Here is a 13,844-nt window from a genome sequence, read left to right on the forward strand (position 1 = left end):
ACCTTCATATCGCTTCCACGTTGGCTACCGTTTGTAGCATTAAAAAAAATAATAATAAAAATGAAACCAAAAAAATGTTTATTTGCATTAAATTTTGAGCAAGCCACTTTCATTCATTGAAATTAAAGGCAAAATTTCGTGGCAATAAATTATTTGAGTGGTTTATTTTATTTATAGTTTCTGTATCTAAAATGCGTCACTCAAAATGTCACTTGCAATTAAAGATTTTAATTGCAATTAAGTTTTATGAAATTATTGGTTTGTGAAATAAATAAATACGACACAGCAATAAAATACACCTACCTTCATATCGCTTCCACGTTGGCTACCGTTTGTAGCATTAAAAAAAATAATAATAAAAATGAAACCAAAAAAAAATAATAATAAAAATGAAACCAAAAAAATGTTTATTTGCATTAAATTTTGAGCAAGCCACTTTCATTCATTGAAATTAAAGGCAAAATTTCGTGGCAATAAATTATTTGAGTGGTTTATTTTATTAATAGTTACTGTATTTAGAATGTGTCACTCAAAATATCACTTTTCAATACCGCATTTAAAGATTTTAATTGCAATTAAGTTTTATGAAATTATTGGTTTGTGAAATAAATAAATACGACACAGCAATAAAATACACCTACCTTCATATCGCTTCCACGTTGGCTACCGTTTGTAGCATTAAAAAAAATAATAATAAAAATGAAACCAAAAAAATGTTTATTTGCATTAAATTTTGAGCAGCCACTTTCATTCATTGAAATTAAAGACAAAATTACGTGGCAATAAATTATTTGAGTGTTTTATTTGATTTATAGTTACTGTATTTAAAATGTGTCACTCAAAATATCACTTTTCAACACCGCATTTAAAGATTTTAATTGCATTTAAGTTTTATGAAATTATTGGTTTGTGAAATAAATAAACACGACACAGCAATAAAATACACCTACCTTCATATCGCTTCCACGTTGGCTACCGTTTGTAGCATTAAAAAAAATAATAATAAAAATGAAACCAAAAAAATGTTTATTTGCATTAAATTTTGAGCAAGCCACTTTCATTCATTGAAATTAAAGGCAAAATTTCGTGGCAATAAATTATTTGAGTGGTTTATTTTATTTATAGTTTCTGTATCTAAAATGCGTCACTCAAAATGTCACTTTCAATACCGCATTTAAAGATTTTAATTGCAATTAAGTTTTATGAAATTATTGGTTTGTGAAATAAATAAATACGACACAGCAATAAAATACACCTACCTTCATATCGCTTCCACGTTGGCTACCGTTTGTAGCATTAAAAAAAATAATAATAAAAATGAAACCAAAAAAATGTTTATTTGCATTAAATTTTGAGCAGCCACTTTCATTCATTGAAATTAAAGACAAAATTACGTGGCAATAAATTATTTGAGTGTTTTATTTGATTTATAGTTACTGTATTTAAAATGTGTCACTCAAAATATCACTTTTCAACACCGCATTTAAAGATTTTAATTGCATTTAAGTTTTATGAAATTATTGGTTTGTGAAATAAATAAACACGACACAGCAATAAAATACACCTACCTTCATATCGCTTCCACGTTGGCTACCGTTTGTAGCATTAAAAAAAATAATAATAAAAATGAAACCAAAAAAATGTTTATTTGCATTAAATTTTGAGCAAGCCACTTTCATTCATTGAAATTAAAGGCAAAATTTCGTGGCAATAAATTATTTGAGTGGTTTATTTTATTTATAGTTTCTGTATCTAAAATGCGTCACTCAAAATGTCACTTTCAATACCGCATTTAAAGATTTTAATTGCAATTAAGTTTTATGAAATTATTGGTTTGTGAAATAAATAAATACGACACAGCAATAAAATACACCTACCTTCATATCGCTTCCACGTTGGCTACCGTTTGTAGCATTAAAAAAAATAATAATAAAAATGAAACCAAAAAAATGTTTATTTGCATTAAATTTTGAGCAAGCCACTTTCATTCATTGAAATTAAAGGCAAAATTTCGTGGCAATAAATTATTTGAGTGGTTTATTTTATTTATAGTTTCTGTATCTAAAATGCGTCACTCAAAATGTCACTTGCAATTAAAGATTTTAATTGCAATTAAGTTTTATGAAATTATTGGTTTGTGAAATAAATAAATACGACACAGCAATAAAATACACCTACCTTCATATCGCTTCCACGTTGGCTACCGTTTGTAGCATTAAAAAAAATAATAATAAAAATGAAACCAAAAAAAAATAATAATAAAAATGAAACCAAAAAAATGTTTATTTGCATTAAATTTTGAGCAAGCCACTTTCATTCATTGAAATTAAAGGCAAAATTTCGTGGCAATAAATTATTTGAGTGGTTTATTTTATTAATAGTTACTGTATTTAGAATGTGTCACTCAAAATATCACTTTTCAATACCGCATTTAAAGATTTTAATTGCAATTAAGTTTTATGAAATTATTGGTTTGTGAAATAAATAAATACGACACAGCAATAAAATACACCTACCTTCATATCGCTTCCACGTTGGCTACCGTTTGTAGCATTAAAAAAAATAATAATAAAAATGAAACCAAAAAAATGTTTATTTGCATTAAATTTTGAGCAGCCACTTTCATTCATTGAAATTAAAGACAAAATTACGTGGCAATAAATTATTTGAGTGTTTTATTTGATTTATAGTTACTGTATTTAAAATGTGTCACTCAAAATATCACTTTTCAACACCGCATTTAAAGATTTTAATTGCATTTAAGTTTTATGAAATTATTGGTTTGTGAAATAAATAAACACGACACAGCAATAAAATACACCTACCTTCATATCGCTTCCACGTTGGCTACCGTTTGTAGCATTAAAAAAAATAATAATAAAAATGAAACCAAAAAAATGTTTATTTGCATTAAATTTTGAGCAAGCCACTTTCATTCATTGAAATTAAAGGCAAAATTTCGTGGCAATAAATTATTTGAGTGGTTTATTTTATTTATAGTTTCTGTATCTAAAATGCGTCACTCAAAATGTCACTTTCAATACCGCATTTAAAGATTTTAATTGCAATTAAGTTTTATGAAATTATTGGTTTGTGAAATAAATAAATACGACACAGCAATAAAATACACCTACCTTCATATCGCTTCCACGTTGGCTACCGTTTGTAGCATTAAAAAAAATAATAATAAAAATGAAACCAAAAAAATGTTTATTTGCATTAAATTTTGAGCAAGCCACTTTCATTCATTGAAATTAAAGGCAAAATTTCGTGGCAATAAATTATTTGAGTGGTTTATTTTATTTATAGTTTCTGTATCTAAAATGCGTCACTCAAAATGTCACTTTCAACACCGCATTTAAAGATTTTAATTGCAATTAAGTTTTATGAAATTATTGGTTTGTGAAATAAATAAATACGACACAGCAATAAAATACACCTACCTTCATATCGCTTCCACGTTGGCTACCGTTTGTAGCATTAAAAAAAATAATAATAAAAATGAAACCAAAAAAAAAATGTTTATTTGCATTAAATTTTGAGCAAGCCACTTTCATTCATTGAAATTAAAGGCAAAATTTCGTGGCAATAAATTATTTGAGTGGTTTATTTTATTTATAGTTTCTGTATCTAAAATGCGTCACTCAAAATGTCACTTTCAACACCGCATTTAAAGATTTTAATTGCAATTAAGTTTTATGAAATTATTGGTTTGTGAAATAAATAAATACGACACAGCAATAAAATACACCTACCTTCATATCGCTTCCACGTTGGCTACCGTTTGTAGCATTAAAAAAAATAATAATAAAAATGAAACCAAAAAAATGTTTATTTGCATTAAATTTTGAGCAAGCCACTTTCATTCATTGAAATTAAAGGCAAAATTTCGTGGCAATAAATTATTTGAGTGGTTTACTTTATTTATAGTTACTGTATTTAAAATGTGTCACTCAAAATATCACTTTTCAACACCGCATTTAAAGATTTTAATTGCATTTAAGTTTTATGAAATTATTGGTTTGTGAAATAAATAAACACGACACAGCAATAAAATACACCTACCTTCATATCGCTTCCACGTTGGCTACCGTTTGTAGCATTAAAAAAATTTAAAAACAACACCAATAAAAATCTTTATTTGCATGAAAGTTACAACAAGCAACGTTTGTCAATATTAAACAAAATAAAAAATACACAATACGTTTCAATTTGTGGCAATTAAAATTCAAATCAAATTCACTACCTCAGTAAATAAATGCACTTACCTTCATATCGCTTCCACGTTGGCTACCGTTTGTAGCATTAAAAAAAATAATAATAAAAATGAAACCAAAAAAATGTTTATTTGCATTAAATTTTGAGCAAGCCACTTTCATTCATTGAAATTAAAGGCAAAATTTCGTGGCAATAAATTATTTGAGTGGTTTATTTTATTAATAGTTACTGTATTTAGAATGTGTCACTCAAAATATCACTTTTCAATACCGCATTTAAAGATTTTAATTGCAATTAAGTTTTATGAAATTATTGGTTTGTGAAATAAATAAATACGACACAGCAATAAAATACACCTACCTTCATATCGCTTCCACGTTGGCTACCGTTTGTAGCATTAAAAAAAATAATAATAAAAATGAAACCAAAAAAAAATAATAATAAAAATGAAACCAAAAAAAATGTTTATTTGCATTAAATTTTGAGCAAGCCACTTTCATTCATTGAAATTAAAGGCAAAATTTCGTGGCAATAAATTATTTGAGTGGTTTATTTTATTTATAGTTACTGTATTTAAAATGTGTCACTCAAAATATCACTTTTCAATACCGCATTTAAAGATTTTAATTGCAATTAAGTTTTATGAAATTATTGGTTTGTGAAATAAATAAATACGACACAGCAATAAAATACACCTACCTTCATATCGCTTCCACGTTGGCTACCGTTTGTAGCATTAAAAAAAATAATAATAAAAATGAAACCAAAAAAAAATAATAATAAAAATGAAACCAAAAAAATGTTTATTTGCATTAAATTTTGAGCAAGCCACTTTCATTCATTGAAATTAAAGGCAAAATTTCGTGGCAATAAATTATTTGAGTGGTTTATTTTATTAATAGTTACTGTATTTAGAATGTGTCACTCAAAATATCACTTTTCAATACCGCATTTAAAGATTTTAATTGCAATTAAGTTTTATGAAATTATTGGTTTGTGAAATAAATAAATACGACACAGCAATAAAATACACCTACCTTCATATCGCTTCCACGTTGGCTACCGTTTGTAGCATTAAAAAAAATAATAATAAAAATGAAACCAAAAAAATGTTTATTTGCATTAAATTTTGAGCAGCCACTTTCATTCATTGAAATTAAAGACAAAATTACGTGGCAGTAAATTATTTGAGTGTTTTATTTGATTTATAGTTACTGTATTTAAAATGTGTCACTCAAAATATCACTTTTCAACACCGCATTTAAAGATTTTAATTGCATTTAAGTTTTATGAAATTATTGGTTTGTGAAATAAATAAACACGACACAGCAATAAAATACACCTACCTTCATATCGCTTCCACGTTGGCTACCGTTTGTAGCATTAAAAAAAATAATAATAAAAATGAAACCAAAAAAATGTTTATTTGAATTAAATTTTGAGCAAGCCACTTTCATTCATTGAAATTAAAGACAAAACTATTACGTGGCAATAAATTATTTGAGTGTTTGATAATAATTTTATTTACTGTATTTAAAATGTGTCACTCAAACGCGATCACTAGCCACCGAATTGAAAATTTAAACCGGAAAATTTAGATTTGCTTGAACACACGTCCGTTCGCGACAACGGCAAGTAACAAACTGAATAAATTGAACGAAACCGCACAATACACAATAATTTAAATAAACCGACTCACCTCGCTTCGCCTCGCCTCTCGCTCCCGCTCCCGATCTGACCCGTACCACTGCTCGCTGTCGACTGAACCGCCCTCGCCGCCTGCGCCGCACACCTAACCTCGGATGTGACGTCATCACACGTCTAAAACAGGTCATAACCAGAAACATTCACTGTCCAAATCCATCAAATTTAGAAACATTCATACACAGAATTATTCAAAATAGAACAGTATTGATCTAGAAAAATTAATTATGACAAATGTATTTGTCTATAAACGTCTAAAATTATAAAAGTTTCGCATGCAGTTAATGGAAAAATAAAAATGCATGTTTATATTTAAACAGAAACTGGCAATGTGAAATTTTAGTGCGAAAATTAGTGGTAGAGCTCGGAAACTCTGTAAACGACCACGATAGGCGGAGCCAATGCGTACTTCATCGAGTGAGGAGATTGAGCAGTGGCGTAGCAAAAAACTATTCTATGATCAAGAAGGGTTTGAGATTCATAATTTGTAGTAGTTAAAATTTCCTCTATTCAATAATTGCAAGATGAAATAGTAAAAATCATATCTAATGCTAATACACGTTGATTTCCTAGAAATACAAAGCAGAGAGGTCGAATAAATAAAAATACACAATGAGTAAAGAGTAAAAACGCGTTTATTGCAAAAAATGTTTCTACTGGTATCTTTACTATAACTGGTAATATTGAAATGTTAAACTTTAAGACGAATTCTTTACACATGTAAGTACACGCCACGCCACTGTTTTCTGCCAACACCCCTAATTTAAAGATTGGACTCGTCCGAGACGAGTTTTCGTCTCTGCGCACTCCTACCACCGTGGACGATCTGTCATTTCGCGGACTCTATCATAAAGGAACCAAATTTTGACAGGCTATGTAGACAACCAACTATACGAAGACGGAAGTTTAAATAAAATAATTTTGAAGTTAAAAACAAAATGTGTAACCTAGAAAAAAACCTTTTTGCATTCCTATGACGTTAATTCCCATTTTGATTTTAAATTTTTGCAAAATTTAAATAGTTGTAAAAAAGTTACAGGTTACTGTAATGTACGGCTTAACCAACTGTACATAGATAGCATAATAAATTTTATAGGTTACTGTAAAATTGTATTTTTAAGTTCAACACCTAGATGTCACTGTTTAAAATTAACTGTGACATCTTAGCGCTAAACATTGAAATACAAACTTACAGAAATCTATAAAACTTACTGTGCCATCTATGGGTAATTTCGTAAAACAGTAAATTGCACTAATCTGTAAATTTTTTAAAACCAAATGCTTACAGCAAAATTTTCTACTCACTAAATTTGAATTTTTCACACACTAAGCCTCAGATTCCAAGCCACTCCGTTAATTTCGGCTTCGTTAGTCATCAAATTCTCTTCAATTGTCGAAAATTGTTCAAACACATTTCGTCTGACAGTTTCAGCAACTGAAACTTTAAGATTAGAATTAAAAACTCAATCTCTGCATAAATTTTTGTTGGCACGTCAGGCGTAACTTGCTTTTATGGCCTTATGGGTGCGCCTCAGGCCAGAAATAAGACTTCAGGTCAAAAAAGCTTCTTTACGCCCTTAATACACAAGTAACTATTATTAAAATTACCTCTTTTTGTTCAAATCATCGATAGAAATTTTATTTTGAATATTTTGAAATTTTTGGATATACGAAAGTTTAAATAAAATAATTTTGCAATAATTTAAAACAGAAATGTATATTAGGATCACAGAAACGCAAGAAATCCTTACAATTTTTTACCTCCTTGCAATGCTGTGTTCCTGGTCCGAAATTCATTTAGATATAATGCAATTTTTAGCTAAGTTATTCTGCTACTGCAAACATTTAAGACTAAAATGTGTATTAGAATCACAACACAAAAAGGTCTACATTTCTCATAAATTCTGTATAGAACACTATTCATTACTTTCACTTAATGCAGATGTCTTGTAGATAAAAATATACATGTAACCATTCATCATAATTCATAAGCATTACATTACATATCCGTATTAGTAATGTTGCTTACACTAATACCAGCAATAATCAAAATAATTTTGGAACAGTGTCGACTTGCATTAACTACAAAAGAAACAGATTTGAATCACCAATAGACCTCGTTAAAAAAACTTTTGCCAAAAACATGTAAATTATGAGTTAAAATTAAAAATAAATTGAGGCAGAAAACTCGTCTCCGCTATGTCTTAAGACGATATTTACGTTAATTCCAACACAAAAACGGCGTAAAGACAAAATAACTTATTAGTTGCAACATTAGTGGGTCAGTAGATATTACCGTTAGAAAAATTGCGCAAAATGTTGTCCCTCAGACGCAATGCACGCATTAACCCTCCAGCTTGCGTTTTTGCACACATCCTTAATGTGTCCAATAAATTAAGAACGGAAGTCACCTGTAATCAAATGGTAGGGCCCCCCATATTCTGCGCTCGAATTACTTGTTGGATTCTCAGTTGCTTTTTTCGCGTACCTCTCTGGTGTATCCTCCAGTGCCTCCGTGAGACCCCCATGTTCGACACTATGAACAAAAAACTGAATTTCTGCACAAAAAAAAAACAATTCAAATACAAACCAGGCCCAGAAATTTTAAACTCACATCTATTATGGTGTATCCATCCATTTTAGTGACTGCAACTACTAGTACCACCCAGTACCACAAAAATTCTGGGTCTTCAACAAATTCATCCTCTGGTATGGTAATTAAAGCCCATACTTCAGTCAGCCACAAAGGAAGTAATCAAACGTTCGAAAAATTTGCTTCAGCACGAATTCAAAGTCGGATTTTATTTCTTCAGTAGCATATAATGCGGTAAGCGCAAACTCTTCTCGCCAACGGCTCGTTTTATAACTTGGGATTCGTGCGCCAAATTAACCCTTATAAAACATTTGTTAATGTACTATTTATTTATTATACGTTACTGTAAAATTTACTTCAACATTTAACCTTGCATTTAACTTTTAAATGTCGAAGATGTCGAAGTACCACTTTACAGGAACCTATAAAATGTACTAATGCATATTTTTGCGGAAAAGTATATTACAGCAATCTGTAAATTTTTGAAAATTGCAGACTAAAACTTGTGCGAAATCTGCAACCTTTGTATTTTTTTACGCTACCTTGTTATAAATGATTTTATTAAAATAACTTTTTTATATATAGAAATCTTCGATTTCTATATAAGCAGTTGAAAGCAGTTCGAAAAATGATTGCTCCTAAAATAAAGGTCATCAGTTGGAACTTGATGTAACTTTGAGCCTTTTTAAACCCTTCAAAACTGTACCCTAGAAGGCTACCTAAGCTGTAGAGCAAAAATAGAGAAAAAGAATGTTTTTTGTTGGCTAGAACCAAGACTAGAGCACAAAATACGGTGAGGATTGCAATGGAAATCCATACAGTAAAAGTGAAAATTGTTATTATGTTGTGAGACTTTCGTCTTGCAATGTTCGAGTCCACAGGCAGTAAAACAACGACTTTGTCGTATGAGTGAGGGTAGGTGTACTCAATGTTTGTCACAAGTGTTTTCCTCAATATAAAAATAATATTCAAACAGAAATCAGTCTCGTCGTTGAGTAAACTGTGGTAAGCGTCCAGAAAACCACTGTTACTTTCATATTCTACTGTCTTAAAAGTTGCATTCAAGCTGGATGTTAACAATTCCAGCATGTTGTAGTTTTTGCCGTACCACTTGCCCTCATATTTCACCAGCAAAGGGTTCTCTTCGAATAAAGCCACCCTGAACTCGTAACCATACAAATTTGATAATTTATCAACGAAAAGATTCTTATAACAATTTGAATCTCTCTTCAAATTGACAATTTCGTGATTTTTAAAAAAGTTGTAAGAGTAAATTTGTAGTTCATCTGAAACCAACACCAAAACGAAATTGAGAATTTTTTGCTTCCAAATAAAACTGAGTACGTGGGGCACAAAATTCGTGTTAGTTCTCACAGTGCAGAGAATAAAATGAAATTCGGCTAAAGAATCCCAAAAAAATGTCCCGCGAAGTTGGTTAATGTATTCGTCAAAGTTTAAATTCTTGTTAAGAAACACAAAAATTGCGTCGATTAGTGGCAGATAATTTACTTCGTGAGACAAATTTGTCGAGGTGATGGAAGGACATGAGTTAAATTTGATAAACCAGTTTGATATGTCTTTGGTAGAATCGTCATTTGCGTTGATGTAATTACATAAAGAGTAGCTTTTATCGCTTGCATTTTTGTAATTAATAAAGTATTCTTGAAGCTGTTGCTCCACAAAAGGGACAGGAGGTGGTTTTAAGCGACATTCACTCATTACAAAAAATATAACAACACTTAAGCACGTGCTTAACATTTTTAGCACCTGCAAGTGTATTAGCAATAACACGAGTAGTTTAAACCCAAATAAGATACGTATTTTTAAATTTCTAGTTTTGTTGTTATTCATTTCAATAAACTATAAGTGTGCTAATTGTCATTAATAATTCCACCTACTCATTTATCATAACACTAATAACAATCGGCGGACGGTTTAAAACAATCTTAAAAATTTATTAAACAAAGCTAATTTATTGTTACAAAAAATTGCCACCAAGTTTGAAATTTTAAATAGTAACCACTAAAATTTATTGCATATTTCAATTTACTTTACCAAACTGCGTAAAACTACCAAAATTGTTGTACTTACCTGTCATAGTATTTACATATGTTTTTTTGTTTTTTTGCTTAAAATTTTCATTTGCAAGGGTTTATCTAAGATATCACAGCCCTTGCACCCTTTGCGATTAGTAAATATTTTTGTTTGATAACCAAAGGTTGGAAGAGTTTTCTAGAATTTTTAAAATTGTCAATTGTCAAAATGCATGGCTACTATGATTTTTTTAAAATGGTTTTCAAAAAACTGTTATAACTCAGTTTTTTCAAATGAAACGACCCTATTTTCTTAACGTCATTCGAAAGAATATCGATATTTGTGATGACTTTTATCAAAACGTCCTGTACTTATCTTTTATAGTTTTTGAAAAAAATCATTAAAAACGGATTTTAATTAGTAATTTTCATAGTTTCTTCTAACTTGTAAATTATGTAAAGTAACTCAGTCAGCCTGCTATCGAATTTTTAACTTCTTGAATGAAAATAGTAAACAAGTAAGACATATTTTTAAACAATAGCACAATTTTATTGTATTTTTCAAAAATTTACTTGAATAAAAATGAAAATAAAGAGCAAATATTCTGTCTTTTGCTATTATTTCAAAAACTGTAAGAAATAGATATAGAAAACGTTAATAAAAGTCTACATAAAAATTGTTCTTTTGTTTGCCATAGAAAAAACAGCGTCATTCTATTAAAAAAAACTAATTTATAATTATTTTTTAATCATCATTTTAAAAAAATCATAGTAGCCTTGCAATGTGACATTTAACAATCCTGAAGTCTTAAGAAGACCTTTTGAACCTTTGGCTATCAAATAAAAAAAATGATTTACTTATTGTAAAGGGTTAATAAAAATTTGTGTAAAAAATTGACATATGTCAAAAACTATCACAGATAACTACTAATAACTAGGGTACATTTTACTCAGTTCTAAAAGGCGTATTCAAGAATGCAATAAAAATAGATGGTTATTATTTAAAGTACTGGAAATTCAGGCATTTTGAAAATAATTTAGTTGAACTCAAAATGGTCGATTTAGATTGTGTACAAAATCTTAAAGCTCTAGCTGTATTAAAAGTTAAAAAGTTTCTAAGAGGATCAGAATAAGCGACTTCAAAATGTAAAACTTGAAAGTTTCTTGTAAAACCCCGATATAATAAAAGCAAAAATCAGAATATTTATTTTTTTATAAGAAGCAAGATGCATTCATTTGTACAGTTTTCTCACTTCCAGTAAACACATAATAATTATCAACAATATAATAATTCTACAAGAAAAACGGCAATGCTAAAAAAGAGTCCAGCAACAAGTAAATAAAACACTAACTGTAGATGTTGCAAGTTCAAAACAATGTTGTCTTCAGTGGTACCATTAGTTCGAGGATAGTAAGAATTCGATGGAACATAATTGGCCCAAAAACCAAACTGTGTTTCCTTCGTTAAACATTCGTTAATTTTGTGAATGTAAGGAGAGTGTTTTTGAAAAATATAATTATCAAAACCTGGTACTAACGGTTCTTTTAAAACGTAATAGGGTACTTTTTTTCTAACACTCCTCAGTTTGGCTAAAATCGCTTCGGCATAACTGGCTGTCAGTAAATACGCAATATTTGGGTCAAATTCGTAAAGTTTTCTGTAGCGCTCCTTTTTCGTAATAAAAACCAACTTGTCCCGAAGTCCTGATGCCTGTGGCACCATCTTACCAAATGATCGTCCAGTGTAGATCATCAAATCTGTGTCTTTAATTTCGGAAATGTTTGTCATCTTATCAAGATAATTAGGACTAATGTAGGAACCAATTAACGACGTGTGAAAAGCAGTTCTGAAAACCAGACACATGAAAATAAACAGAAGCAGTTGTTGTTGAACGATCGACTGTTTGCTTCTAAAGTGTGGGATCGAATTGCCGAGAAAAGCAGCCCAGACGTGTATTAAACCCACCCATGATGTGTCTTGACTTTTGTATTTTTTATTGGCGATTTGCATACTTAGGAAAACTGCGCCAATTAAAACTACAATCAGGACCCAGGTCTTTGTTGCAAAAATTGATAATAAGTTTCGTTTTTTTTTAATATCTTGTGTGACGGGCATTAGAAGCACCAAAGCATCGCTTTGGTGAGGGTAAGTGTATTCCACGCCCGTAAAAGGCGTCATTTCTTGAAAATGACTGACGAAACAAAGATCGGTTTTGTTGTTGAGGATTTCGTCGTAAGCTCGCTCAAAATGGTAAGTGTCATTTCCCACCAGTTCGTAGAGAGTGTACGTGGCGTTTATCATCGAAGTGACCATTTTTAAATGTTGATAATCTTTACCGTACCACTGATTATCAAACTTTTCCATCGTTGGTGGATAGTCAAATATGCTGACTCGTAAACTGTGGCCGTACAAGTTATTTGTTTTGTCTGGGAAAAAATCCTCTTTTGGAAATTTCGTCAAGTTGAGAATTTTTTCGGCACTGAAGGGATTATACGAGAAGATTTCCAAATGTTTGTGCACAAAAACTAGCACAAAGTTCAGTATTTTGTACTCCCAGATGACTTTCAAAATGTGGGATATTGATTCTATTTTGGTGACTGCAGTGCAGACGATGAAATGGTTCTCAAACCGATTCTTCCAAAATGGATGTTGGTGTAACTGAGTTATGGTTTTACCAACATCGGTGTCCATTTCCAAAAAAATAAAATTTCCTTGAGTGGAGATGTACTCAGGCATTTGAAAAAGTCGAGTCGCTACGATTGAAGGGCACTGAATGTAGCTCATGACCCAATTAGCCACGTCTTCGGTTAAAGGAAGATGTGGATTAATGTAGCTACAGGACGTATAATTTTTTTGCACGTAATAAGTAAAGTACTTCTTCAGTTGGTCTAAAATTGGTTTTCGTGGTGTTAAGTGTAAGTAACAGTATGTGGGGGGAACGAAAACTATTAATACAAAGAGGGAACGCCACATTTCAACGTTTTCGTCAGAACTACATGTAGTGAATGATAAAAGCCGTCTAAGTATTTGGTAAAAGTGTTTTTTAAGTAAATTCAATCGGAATTATCAGAATAAATAGTTTTATTATTGTGCGATGTCCACTTTGCTCGAAAGTTTCCATTAATTTTCTAAGTGTGAAATATGGGGAATGATTTAGGACGAATAATTACGGTTATTGTGGAAAAAACCCGTTAAACGTTCAATGTAGGAAAAATAGTCTTAATTAAAAATTCTTTTGACGGTAGAAAACAATACTGACGGTAACTGTAAAACGCTTTCGTTTATTATTGAACGT

The 13,844-nt window shown here is 30.3% G+C and overlaps 1 long non-coding RNA gene across 1 annotated transcript; it reads right to left on the reverse strand.

Moving 5' to 3' along the window:
- Positions 1-7,213: 7,213 nt before the first annotated feature.
- Positions 7,214-8,938, reverse strand: LOC135267597 (uncharacterized). The gene is made up of 4 exons (XR_010336006.1): positions 8,872-8,938; positions 8,537-8,814; positions 8,219-8,480; positions 7,214-7,363 (listed from the first exon to the last, which is right to left on the reverse strand). It is a non-coding gene; the product is annotated as an uncharacterized LOC135267597 (long non-coding RNA).
- Between the last annotated feature and the right edge of the window lie 4,906 nt (positions 8,939-13,844).

Source organism: Tribolium castaneum, unplaced genomic scaffold (genome assembly GCF_031307605.1).
Source record: "Tribolium castaneum strain GA2 unplaced genomic scaffold, icTriCast1.1 ptg000057l, whole genome shotgun sequence".
Lineage (NCBI taxonomy): Eukaryota > Metazoa > Arthropoda > Insecta > Coleoptera > Tenebrionidae > Tribolium > Tribolium castaneum.